This window comes from Emys orbicularis, chromosome 15 (genome assembly GCF_028017835.1).
Source record: "Emys orbicularis isolate rEmyOrb1 chromosome 15, rEmyOrb1.hap1, whole genome shotgun sequence".
NCBI lineage: Eukaryota > Metazoa > Chordata > Testudines > Emydidae > Emys > Emys orbicularis.
In genome coordinates, this window is record NC_088697.1 from 8,276,427 (window position 1) to 8,288,806 (window position 12,380).

The following is a 12,380-nucleotide window of genomic DNA, read 5'->3' on the forward strand; positions in this document are numbered from 1 at the left end:
TGGGTGAGCACCTAACGCTGACGGGGCAATTCTTTCCAGCTCTCCGCAGAGCCCACATCGCTCTGCTGGAGGAGGGAGCCCTCAATACGAAGCAAAAGCTCCAAACATTCCTCACACCCTGTCTCAGACAGGCCAGCCAGATCAGCACAGCCACGGGAAGGCAGAAACAGAGGCCAGGAGACAGAGCTTCCACCTCCACCACGGGAGAATTCAGCCATCTGGGAGGAACCTGCTCTGTGCCCAGAGGCCTTTATTCCTCCCGCCTGCGAGGACAGAGGGGGTGTCAGGAAGTTGCCCCTTCAATCCCACACACAAAAGGCCCATTTTAGGAAAGGCAAAATCCTGAAGAGAAAAGTAACATCCAGGAGGTCTCCAAAGAGAGAGATTTTGAAGATCTTTGGGAATAGTTTGTCACCTGACCAGGGACTTGAACCCTGGACCCTCAGATTAAAAGTCTGATGCTCTGCCAACTGAGCTAGCCAGGCTCACAACAAAAAAGAGCAAGTTTGTGCAGAGGAGAAACTAGTGAAGAAAAAGAGCGTAGGAAACAAAAGAGGAAACCTGCTAGTCTCTCTCTCTCTCTTCCCAGCCCCAGTCCTGGCCTGCGCCTCCCTCTAACGCCCTGCGGCATTTTGCCAGCACCATGCCCCAGTCAACTCCACCCTCCCCAAACTCTAGAGGGCCCAGCTCCACAACCTGGCTGCTCTTACAGCCTCCTCTCCAGCCCTGACCAATAGAGGGGAGGATTGAGTCTCCCTCCCTCAGGCCCGCCCTTCAGCATTCCTGGGGAAAGACCAACATGGCCAGCATGACTTTGGGCCAGTAGGTCAACCAAGAGGGCTGCCTCATAGGCCTGGCCGCAGCCCAGCTGCAGGACTCAGAGTAAACCCAGCTCCCATCCCTCCCTATAGGGCTCCAGGCAAGGCCGGCCTGCTGGAGCCGACGTCCCCTCTGGCGCGCAAGTCACAACAGCTAGCAGGCAAAAGACCGGCTCCCGCCTCATTTGAAAGAGCAAGACAAAGCCTTGAAACTCCACCTGTGCTTAGGTATGAAGCAACGGGTCCCAAAGTCCCATTGAGATCTGAGCTCAGCTTGCAGTATTCAGCGATCTGACAGCTGACCTTTACGCCACGGGACCCGATGGTGTCACATTCTCTAGACACCTTCAGCTGGCAGGTTTGTACTCTGCACCCACAGCTTCTCTCTCTCTCTGCTCCCCTCTCTATGCTGCTCTCTCCCTCCCAGTGCCTGCCCCCACAGCGCTTCCCGCCAACCAGAGACTGCGCTTTCTGGGCCTGCTGCTACAGATGTGGGCTTCTATCCTGCTTTCTAAGGACTCAGCAGGAGAAAGGAACCTTTCCTGGAAATGGCCACGGCTTCTGGGAATCCCTGTGTGGCTCTGGACACCACCAGAAAACGTATGTCTCGTGGCACACAAGGCCATTTAAAAGCTGAGCGTCTGGACAGAGGCTTGAACCCTGGACCACTCAGACTAAGAACCTAATGCTTTACCAACTGAGCTAGCAAGAATTGCTAATAGGATCTACCCCTTTCCCCACAAGAGCGAGCAGGCAGGCAAAAGAGAGGCAAAAAAACTCCCAGCAACCCCTCCTCTTTTTCTGCAAGGCCACTGGCCTATCAGCAGGATTCCTCCTCCTCCGCCTCAGGACCACTAAATCTCCACACCTAGATAGCCGGTCCGTCCGCTGCACCCCAATCCCCCATGCCTAACCCTCCTGCCAAAGTCCTGCACCTGGCTTCAGAGAATTAAGTCTCACATCTCACTGGGAACTTGACTTCCTGTGCCCAGAGAGTCTCGGCCCGCTCAGTAGATGACCCGAGAAACACAGTGTCCGCCTTTTCCAAAGAAGGGCTTAGACCCCCTCATCATGTGGCCTAAAGGATAAAGCATCTCCCTGTGGATCAGATGATTCAGGATTTGAGTCCCCTTGTGGTTGTGCTTACTTTGGTTGAAAGTCCTGCTTTATTTAGGGCTGGAACCTCTTCTTGGCCACTCAGGCCAATGCTCTGGCTTCAGCTAGAGCCCCAGGAAGGAGTTGGGGGTTGGGTGTCACAAAGGCTGGGGCGTGAGCCCCACGTGCTTCCAGTCTAGCCTTTGCCATTCCTAACTTGCCAAAGAAAATGGGCGGCTGCCCGGGCTAGCGTGTGGAGCAGTTTCCCTCTTCCAAATGTGCGCCTGTCCCTGTGCTTGAGGGGGCTTGCTAAATAGCGCCTTGGGAGCCTGGGTGTTTCTCTGCTTCTCGCCAGCTGGGGAAAAGCCTCTTGGGGACAAATCTCCTGCCCCACTGCCAAACTGAGCACCTTGAGTGGGAACGGACATTGGCGCCACCGGGGGGTCTGGCCCTGCTTTCCTACCGTCTTCTGATGCTGGCCACAGAGCGACAGCAGCTGCCCCACATGCTGGGTGGCTGGTGGTCTTCAGTGGGGGTTCGGCATGCCAGGGAGCAGGGAGCAGCCTGGCTGGGTGTCTTTGTGGCTGTCTGCTGGCCACGCATAAGCATTGTCCTCCCCTCTTCTTCCTCCACCCTCCGTTGCTCTGTGGCCTTTAACCCTTCCCTTGGAGCTGTCAGCACCAGCCGCCTCTGCTCTAGGTGCCCAGAAGAGGAAAGGTGTGTTGGGCTCCAGCCTGGGACTCTTCCCCCTCCTGACTATGAAGCCTGGCCCTGGCACTCCTTCCTTCAAGGGCCAGGTGGGCAAGAGGAAAAGCACAGCAGCAAGGGCCAAACTTGTGGGCATCAGGTGAAGCAGTGAGAATCCCAACCATCCAGTCAAGCCACCAGTAGCCAGCTCTAGAGCCCCATACAATTGCAGCCATTGGCCTGGCTCCAGTGGGTGTGAGTCACCCGACAAGATGGGAAAGACTCATTCTTATACAACTAGAGACAGGGAAGGTGAGAACTGTGAGCTCCCAAGCTTTACCACAAGTTCTTACTGAGATTTTGTTAGCCAATTCGGCTCGTTTCCCCCTGGAGCTTGTTCAATTACCCCAAGGAGGCACGGAGACAAGGATACGGGCACCAAGTCTTTATTTACGATCAGCTGACGGGTGCTCTATCATGGCCACTGCCAGAGGAAAGAGACACACCTTACTGGCTCAGAATACCCTCTTATATACTAGTGTACAAACATGTTTACGTGCGACGGTATACATTTCTTAAATTCCTTTTTGGAGATGCTAGGGGTCTGTTTAACATCTTTCCCCTAGGTATTTTTGTGTACGTGTATCTAAGAGAGATTACATACATGCAGAGATCAACTGGGATAATAAACAGAGGGTATGGATTAACTGGGGTGATAAGCAAAGGAATGTCATGAGTTAATTAACTGGGGGTGATAAGCAAAGGAATGCCCCGAGCCAATAGCTGTCTTTAACTATTGCTCTAACAGTTATCCCCCCTTAAAAGCATTTTGAGAGCTTCTAGACCCCCCAGTCCTCCGTTTTTACTGGTTGATATAGTGCCATCATTCGTTGATATACAATCTGATTAGTCATGCGTTTAACTAATGCAACTAAACAAGGAGCAAAGCAAGCTAGGGTTAATAGGGTTGCGATACAAAATACGACAAGGAGGAAACCCTTTCGGAGCCATCCTATTTGTGGTAGCCAGGAGGTAAACCAGTCTGTGTCCCACCCACCCCAAGTTTGGACTGGGACATGGGTTAACTTTCTCATTTCCTTTGTTAGCTGTTTTACCACCTTTCCATTATCATCTATTTGTAAACAGCAATTGGACTCGTTTAATTTTGCACAGACTCCTCCTTCTTCTGCCAGCAAATAATCAAGAACCATGTGGTGCTGATAAATTGCATTTCTCATTTGGGTTGACTGATCAGCCAAGAGGTCGAGTGCTGTGGCTGTCTGGTTAGTGACTATTTCCAGAACAGCCTGCAATCTAATTATCCGGTTTAGGTTATAAATAGGCTCCCTGGCCCCAGATACTAACTCGCTAGGGTTCCAAGTGGCTGGTCCATAATGTTCTATAATTCTTTCAGGAGGCCACTCCTGAGCTCCCCACTTTTGGGAACTCCCGGCGGTTAAAGAGGAGTCCACGAACCGCTTTTCTCTAACTAGGTCATCATATACTTTGATTCCCAACTTATTTCCCAGTGTTTGGGGTAGCAAAAAGAACAGGGGCCTAATATACCCAACATAACATATGCCCGTCCAATTTGGAGGCAACCTTCTGTAAGCATATTGCCCGCAGATCCAATAGTGACCTTTTAGGGCCCAAGTCCCTTTAGCAAAGGGACCATCCCAGGTTTCAGAATCCACGTGTGTGTCAAAATATAAAGAATTACCAGCTCGGACAGGCGATCCCGTGATGGTAGGTTCACCTTCTGAGTCACAGTAGTGGCATTTCCAAGCTCCGGCCCCCGCCTTCCAGATACAATTACAGCCTAGTCTGGGCTTATCGGTGCTAGACCAAAAATAATTGAAGAGGGTCCGGGTCCCATTATGGTGCTGCCATGCTCACTGATACCACCGTACCACATGATCTTTACTAGTGGTATTGTCTCGCTGGCAACTTAGAACGAGAGCATCAAAGAACCCGTCTAATCCTACTGCCTCACAACCTTTGCTCCTGTGACGCTGATAGGAACATTTTACCCAGCTACTATTAGTAAGTTTCACATGGGTACGGTTCCATCGTCCTTGGTACCTGGAACAATCATACGTGTTACAGTTGGAGTCATAGCAATCGTATCCTAGGGATAAAGTCCAATCACATTTACTTTCTCCTAAGTACACTCCCCCTTGCCTCGTCCGGTTAAGGCAAAAGGTTCCTATTCCGGAAGAATAAAGTCGCCAGGGACTACTATCCTCAGTCCATATTCCCGTTCCTTCGTGTACTATGCTTAAGTTACTGACCCACCATTTGGGTTGCACCGGCTGAGCTACCCAAGGCCATTCATTTAAACCTCCTGGACCCCCACATACCCAACATTTACTAAGATTAAAAGAGCTTGCTACTGTTTCCCCTAATTGTAAAAACCTATTTTCCCAACCATAGCAATAATGGGAATACATAAACAGAAATATTATAAATGACTTCATTGCTTCTTTCTTTTAAACAGTCCCTTTAGTCCGTCTAATCCTTGGTACTCCCAGATGGAGTCTTCACCTGTGCCACCCCGGGCTTCCGGTGCCAGGGCGGGCAGAGGGCTGGTGTCCTCTTCGGTTGGCTCGTTCTCCTGACTTTCCTGGTTAGGGTTTAGAAAACGTTTTACCCGTGTATGGTGTGTCCACTTGTCGCTTCCAAGGATCTTAACTGCAGTCTGGCTGATGAGCGAGACAGTATACGGGCCGTCCCAACGTGGAGTGAGGGGATCACGCTTCCACCTCCTGATAAGGACTTGATCCCCAATCTGGAACGGATGCACGGGCTGATCCAAGGGGAGGGCCTGGAAAGATGCCGCGTATCGATGTAGCTGTAACAAAACAGATTGCAGCCCAGATACCTGTTTCCATAAAGAATCGTTCCCCACTTCCCAGTTTACATCTTCCCGGAATCCTGGGATAAGTACTCGGGGGGGAAACCCAAAGACCAGTTCAAAGGGTGAAAGTTTAAGACCCTTACGTGGGGCCCTTCGAACGCGAGTCAGGGCAAGTGGTAGAGCATCGAGCCACTTTAAACTGGACTCTGTACATATTTTAGTAAGAGTGTCCTTGAGAGTTCTGTTCATTCTTTCTACCTGTCCTGAGCTTTGCGGCCTCCAGGGTGTATGCAGTTTCCATTGTATACCGAGGGCCCGAGAAACCTGCTGAACCACTTGTGAAGTAAAGTGGCTCCCCTGGTCAGACTCAATTACCTCGGGGAGATGGAAACGAGGAAGTATTTCATGTAGCAAAGCCTTAGTGACAGCTCGGGCTTGACAATGTCGAGTGGGATAACATTCTACCCATCCAGTGAGCTGATCCACAAACACGAGTATGTATTTATAGCCCCTACAAGGAGGCATTTCAGCAAAATCAACCTGCCATCTCTGAAAAGGGAAAGCAGCCCAGGGCCGTCCTCCCATTGGGGCAGGAGGGCCGCACCCTTTTTGGTTTGTTCGCTGACAAACAGGACAATTACTGACAATTCTTTGAGCTTCCATGTGCATGCCCAGCCCCTTAAGGGATCGGGTAGCTAAATCAACCATGGCTCCCGACCCCATGTGTCCCTTTCCATGCAAAAGCCGAAGAATTTCCTGAAGCACTGGTCGAGGGACAAAGATTTCTCCCCCTGGTAATTTCCACCATCCAGAGGAAATCTGCCTGGCTCCTGCAGCCTTCGCATGGCAAATTTCCTCAGCTGTATATTGGGGAGGAGGAGCCTCAGCCTCTGTGTCTTGGACCATCAGAAGCCAAGAGGCCCCGTCTTGGGCGGCCTCCTTCGCAGCCTGATCAGCTAGGTGATTATACCTACGCTGCTCGGCCTCAGGGGCTTTCCCATGGGCGCGCACATGTATCACGGCAACCCGGAGGGGAAGCATCAGTGCCTCAAGAAGCACTTTAATGAGACTTCCGTGTGCAATCTTTTGACCTGAAGCTGTAATAAACCCTCTTTCCTTCCATAGGGTTCCGTGCGCATGCACCACCATGTAGGCATAACGACTGTCAGTGTACAGGTTAAGAGTTTTCCCGGTTCCCATTCGGAGAGCTTCTATAAGGGCCACTAGTTCTGCTGCTTGAGCGGATAGATTAGGGCTGAGTTTAAACTTGTGCATCCCCTTGCCCTTAATCACTACCGCTGCCCCAGTAAACCGCTTGCCGTTCACTACATAGCTAGATCCATCAACATACCCCTCGATATCGGGATTGGGCCAAGGCAAGTCCGAAAGGTCAGGGCGGGGTTTGGTTTCTTGTTGCAAGACTTCAACACAGTCATGAGTGGGGCTAGCCCCACTGGAAGTCTGGGGATCAGGTAGCAAGGTAGCTGGGTTAAGGGAGCTAACGGTCTTAAAAGTTAAGTTAGGGGCCAGCAAAAGCCCTACCTCATACCTAGTATGTCGGCTGGGATTTAAATGTTTTTCTCCTGCGCCTGTTCCCAGTATTTGAGGCACCCCGTGGGGGACCACAACCTCAGTGTCCCCACCCAGGGTCAATTTTTCGGCTTCCTGGACAAGGAGGGCAGTGGCCGCAACAGCCCGTAGACAGGCAGGCCACCCCTTGGCGACAGGGTCCAACACCTTTGAATAATATCCAATAGGTTGCCATGTTGGTCCCGACCTTTGGCATAGGACTCCAGCTGCTACCCCCCCTCTTTCATGGACATACAAGGTGAAGGGTTTCCGGGGATCTGGGAGGGCTAGAGCTGGAGGCTGAACCAAGGCTTCTTTAAGCTCTCGAAATGCTTTTCCCATTTCCCTATTCCATGTCCAGTGAAGCAGACCCTCCTTAGTTAAGGATTCATATAATGGTTTAGCCTTTCCCCCATAATCAGGGATCCAGAGCCGACAAAAGCCAGTCAATCCCAGGAAAGCCCTTAACTCACGGGGATTCCGGGGTTCAGGGCTGTCAAGTATAACCTGGATTCTTTCCTTGCCCAACCTACGTTTCCCTTGGCATATATGATATCCGAGAAAGGTAACCTGTTGTTTAACCAATTGAGCTTTTTCCCTTGAAACCTTATACCCCTGTGCCCCGAGGTAGTTAAGGAGTTTTACTGTCTGTTCTTTACAGGCTGCTTCTGTTTCAGTGCTTAAAAGCAGATCATCGCAGTACTGAACTATATTGCATGAGGGGTGGTTAGCCAGAAACGGAGCCAGGTCCCTTTTCAACTGGCTGCCAAAAATCTCGGGTGCACAAGTAAGTCCCTGGGGGACCACAGTCCAAAGATACTGAGCCTTGTAGTGAGTATCTGGGTCCTCCCATTCAAAGGCAAACAGCCTTTGGGATTCCTCATCAAGGGGTATAGAAAAGAAAGCATCTTTTAAATCTATCACAGAGAACCAGCTATGGTTCTTAGGGACCTGTCCCAAGATAGTATGAGGGTTTGGGACTACTGGATAGGGGGCCTCTATTAGTTTGTTAACCTGCCTTAGATCTTGAACCAATCGGTATTGCCCATTAGGTTTAGGGACTCCTATTATCGGGGTGTTATATGGGGACGTACCTTCCGTGAGCCACCCATACTGCAGAAACTTTTGAATAAGAGGCTTTAACCCAATCCGAGTGGTTAGCTTAAGGGGGTATTGTCGAATTTGAACCGGGCTGCTCCCTTCCTTAAGAGGGATATGCACCGGTAAGGCATTTCTGGCACGGGCTACGCCTCCCTCCTCTGCCCATACTTCTGAATGGACCCCTTGCAGCTGGTTCTCATCCCTCCCCCGACCCTCCGGAGAGAGGTTTCTAGCACTCACAAGTGCCATCTGGTAGTTAGAGGCTTGTTGCTTAGGAAGCCTGACCTCCATAGTTCCATTATCAAATGAAATTTCTGCCTGTAATTTAGTGAGGATGTCTCGTCCAAGAAGTGCTATGGGACAGGAGGGGCTACAAACGAACTGATGGGAAATCTGATGGTCCCCTATCTTTACGAGGAGAGGCAAAGTCTTTTCCAAAGCTGTAGTTCGTCCCTCAATCCCCTGTACCATTGCACATCCCTGAGCCCTACCTCGGGGAGCCTTATTAAGGGGGAGCAAACTAAGGGTGGCCCCAGTATCAATAAGGGCTTCAATTGGGCGGCCCTCTATTCTGATTTTTACCGTGGGATCCAGGCTGGCGGCTTGTGCTGCCAGGAGGGGCCGCTGGGTCCCCCGGCCTCCCTATGGGGAGGATTCTTTCCCCGGGAGTCCTGTATTGTAGTAGAAGATAGGGAGGGGCGGAGTTCTATCCTTACACTCCTTTCCTGTAACCTGTCGTTGGGGGCATTCGTTTTTCCAGTGCCCTTCTTCCTTACAGATGGCACACTGATTCCGACCCAGACGGGGGCCTTTTCCCTTTCCCAGTGGCCCTGCCCGTCCCTTACTTTTGCCCCCCTTTTCCTCATACCCTCCCCTCAGGGCCATGGCCAAGGCGCGGGCCCCTTTCTTTCGCTCTTCATCATCCCTTCGATCGTAAACCTTCATAGCAATTACTAACAGTTCCTCTATATTTTTGCCCGCCGCCCCCTCCAGCTTCTGCAGCTTTTTCCTAATGTCCTCATAAGATTGCCCAATAAAGAGGGGAATTAGTACCTGTTTCCCATTAGCACTTTCAGGATCTAAGTCTGTGTATCTTTTACAAGTATTACAGAGCCGCTCATAGAAGGCAGCTGGATTTTCGTTCTTTTCCTGTCTTATGTTATACAGCTTGGACCAATTCGGGGTTTTTTGGATACAACGTTTCATTCCCTGTACTATGGCCGCGGCGTATTCTCTATGTTTAGGCTCGCCAACTTTATTCTGTGGCCAGTCAGGGGGGCTCTCAGGCAGCAGATCATCCACCTCAGCCGAGGATTTCCCTTGCTCAAGTAACTGTTCGCGAGCTTTTGAGAGAACCAGGCGTCTCTCTCCTGCGGTTAATAGAGTATTAAGCGCAACTCTCATATCGCCCCAGGTAGGATTATGAGCCGTAATTAAGGTCTCAAATACCGCAGTTAGTGGGGCGGGGTCCTCCGAAAACGGGGGATTCTGCTGCTTCCAATTATATAAGTCACTAGTGGTAAAGGGAACATATATCATCTTAAGCTCACCACCGTGGTCCAAAACCTCTCGAAGGGGTGCTTGAAATACTACGCCACCCTTCTTACCCGATGGACTAACAAATTTTATCTTCATTTCCCCAGGTGGATAAGTGGAATCTATGTCCCAGTCCTGGGAGCCAGCCTTGCTCCTTGTGTGATCAGCTACCGGGCTATGCAAGGGGGTTGGGGTGGACTCTTCTTCGGAGGAGTCTTGGCTATTTGACTTATCCCCTGCTTGGTCACTCGGCTCCTTTTCAAATTTTACGGGTGAAGGGTCACTTGATTCCTTTCTTATTTTTACAGTTGAAGCGTTACCCTGAGGAGGCGGGGAGGGGCCCCCATTTTGGGGTGGGGAAATGGGAAGGCCAGGGTACAAGGGAGGAGGAGGCATCGGATCGGGGGCCGAAGGAATTACAGCTGGCGGGCAAGATTTCTTAACAGGAGGACAGGGTTTCTTAATAGGGTCACGGGCCAGTAAAGTTTTAATGGTCCTTGCCTTACATTTTTGCAACCATGGGGGAGGGTTAGCCACCAGGTCCTGCCAGATGTCTATATAGGGGTATTGGTCCCAATGCCCATCCCTGATCACAATACTATGTACTGCCTGTATGGTTTCTGGCTTGAGTGTCCCCCCCTCAGGCCATTCTGCCCCAAATGTTGTCCATTCAAGAGTACAAAACTTTACAAGATTATCCTTACATAATGCAATTCCATAATCAGTATGGTCTCTAAACTTTTTCCAGTTATTTAGCATACATCTTAAGGGTGTCCCGGAAGAGGTACTCTGTCCGGACCCCATCGTGCTCTTATCCAACTTTCGAGATAAGGAAAAGACAGGGCTCTAGCCCTAATTTAGGGAGACACTTGGTCACGAGGTTCGGCTGACCCCCCTTGCAATCAAGATATCCTGGTCACCGGGTTTCCCCTCGCAGGAGTCTTGGGGCGGCTGAAGTCAGCTTAAGCCTCGGACCTGGTCAGTGTTATTTTACATGAATAAAATCAGTCTTTTATATTTTTGGTTTCCAGCAGATCATTAAGAGGAAAAACAAGATTACTCCTCCTATGAACAAGAGCACTCCCTGGGGCTTTTCTAAGTCCCAGTAATTATCCAGAATGGCCCACGGACTCGTAGAGTTAGTGGAATTATACATGGGCCATTCCTTATTTACTTAACAACATAATAACAAGGTATACACAGAATACAACAGTGCCAATATACCCTTCCTTACACAGGCTGCCTAGAGGGTATCTACCATCCAACCCACACTTCGGGGGCGTTATTCCTCAAACCCAGGAGGGAAACGCACTTACCGCCCGGAGTGGCCGCGTCCGGCAGTTGGATCTTCCCTTCTTTGGAGCCGTCCTGCTTCCGTGTCTTTTGGAGTTCTCTTTAGAGGGGACACAGCCGCCCCGGCCGATTGTAACAACCTGAGGCCCGAGCAAACCAACGCTCAGGGTGGCCACTCCTCAGAATTGCCCTCGGCCGTCAGTCAGAATCCCCTACAGGGAGAGAAGTCCCGGCGGAGTCGCCATTTTGTTAGCCAATTCGGCTCGTTTCCCCCTGGAGCTTGTTCAATTACCCCAAGGAGGCACGGAGACAAGGATACGGGCACCAAGTCTTTATTTACGATCAGCTGACGGGTGCTCTATCATGGCCACTGCCAGAGGAAAGAGACACACCTTACTGGCTCAGAATACCCTCTTATATACTAGTGTACAAACATGTTTACGTGCGACGGTATACATTTCTTAAATTCCTTTTTGGAGATGCTAGGGGTCTGTTTAACATCTTTCCCCTAGGTATTTTTGTGTACGTGTATCTAAGAGAGATTACATACATGCAGAGATCAACTGGGATAATAAACAGAGGGTATGGATTAACTGGGGTGATAAGCAAAGGAATGTCATGAGTTAATTAACTGGGGGTGATAAGCAAAGGAATGCCCCGAGCGAATAGCTGTCTTTAACTATTGCTCTAACAATTTGAACTCAGATTGCAGGATTCAGAGTCCTGCGTGCTGACCATTATACCATGGGACCAGCTTATGGGACCTTCTCTGGACATCAGTGACCCTCACGGGGCTGGCTTGTGTAAGGGACTATTGGTCCCTTACTAAAACTTAGTGGGGGTTTTTGGTTGGCTAGTTCCCATTCCCAATAGAAGGGGGAAGGGTCAATGGGAAATCAGGACCCTGAGACTGACAGTCCCCAGGGGCAATGAGGAGCGGCCAAAGCTCCAAGTTAGCCGGACTGACAGGCCAGGCAGTCCAATGAGGGAGTCACCAGGCCAGGGGGTCCCATCCTCCATGTGAGCTGGAACTGCCTGGGCCAAAGTTGGGCTGAGCTAAGCAGAGAGTAGGAGCCCAAGAAGAGCCGGGGAGCAGAACTGCACAGGTGTATTGCCAGAAACTGCTACCTGTAGGACTTTGCTACCTGTAGCAGTTACTGATACTGGAGGTTGTTCTTATTTGCTGACTTGTCCTAATTTGCTAAAACTTGGCAGTGGTGGGGGATGGAAGCATAAAGTCTTCGACCTCCAAACGACCCTGCCTGGTGCACATCTGTATCTATTACCTCTTAATACAGGATTGTAAAAAATAGAGTGAGGTCATTTAAACATCATTTATTTTTCAGCTTCATTTACTGTGCTAACAATGGAGCATCCTGACACCGATACTTCTGCCCATGTGACCTGTGGGTTGGATTCATTTT

General features: G+C 50.5%; 1 non-coding gene across 1 annotated transcript; it reads right to left on the reverse strand.

Moving 5' to 3' along the window:
* Nucleotides 1-412: 412 nt before the first annotated feature.
* TRNAK-UUU (transfer RNA lysine (anticodon UUU)) lies at nt 413-485 on the reverse strand. Its single transcript has one exon. It is a non-coding gene; the product is annotated as a tRNA-Lys (tRNA).
* Between the last annotated feature and the right edge of the window lie 11,895 nt (nt 486-12,380).